The 752-nt window shown below is 60.8% G+C and overlaps 1 long non-coding RNA gene across 2 annotated transcripts in view; it reads right to left on the reverse strand.

Moving 5' to 3' along the window:
- Positions 1-672, reverse strand: part of LOC105854661 — a 14,514-nt gene extending 13,842 nt beyond the window's left edge. The window contains exons 1-2 of one of the 2 annotated variants that reach the window (XR_001146237.1): positions 636-672; positions 13-92 (exon numbers count right to left, since the gene is read on the reverse strand). This is a non-coding gene — a long non-coding RNA (uncharacterized LOC105854661). Of the gene's footprint in view, positions 1-12; positions 93-459; positions 482-635 lie in introns of those variants that run through there. The other variant, XR_001146238.1, reaches the window with a different exon arrangement.
- Between the last annotated feature and the right edge of the window lie 80 nt (positions 673-752).

A 752-nucleotide genomic window follows, 5' to 3' on the forward strand; every position in this document is an offset into this window, starting at 1 on the left:
AGTCCTCCAAACCTCAGGCGATGAAGAAGCTGGCCTCCAGGATGCCTCTGGGACCGGTGATTGGATTGGAGCCGCGGGGAGGACTTCAGCTCCTGTGGAAGAGAAGCTAAGTCACCGCGGCCCAGTGGCAATGACTGCAACGCTTATGGTGGAAAGTGGGCCAGGTCGAAGCACTGGCACGGACATGAATGGGGCACTCCAATCCCCCCTGCGCTACCTCCACCGGCACCTGCCCCGCAGCCGAGCCCACAGTCGTGCCTAGGCCACAGCACCTCTTCCAACGCCGCCGCTGCCTTTGCCGAAGCTCCGCCCCTGGGCCCGCCCCACTGGCCAGGCAGCTCGCTCCGCGTCTTCCTCCATGACCGAATCCTCAGCTCCTGGGCGGCATTTCCATACCCTAGCCGCACCCCCACCTGCACGTATCTGCACCAAGACTTCAGGTCCTTTCCATGCACTTACCTCTCAAGACGTGGGAGGAGGATGGGAGGCCAGTCGCCTAGCAGAGGGATGGCTCTCTGGCTGGAGTCCCGAAGGACACCTTTGCCAAACCCAGCTATCCCCAGCACTGTGAGATTCTGCTAGATTCTGCAAGGTCAGGACAGCTGGTTTGGCTTCATTAGCCTGACGCGAGCAACCTGTGCTGCAGGTCTCTCTCCATGGGAGAAAGCTCAGGCCACTCCTGGGCCCCAGGTTCCACGGCTGCCATCTTCGCCCATTGCACCAAGACTAAGAGCTGCTGTTTTATAGCTTCA

This window comes from Condylura cristata, unplaced genomic scaffold (assembly GCF_000260355.1).
Source record: "Condylura cristata isolate star-nosed mole 26May11 unplaced genomic scaffold, ConCri1.0 scaffold00104, whole genome shotgun sequence".
Taxonomy (NCBI): domain Eukaryota; kingdom Metazoa; phylum Chordata; class Mammalia; order Eulipotyphla; family Talpidae; genus Condylura; species Condylura cristata.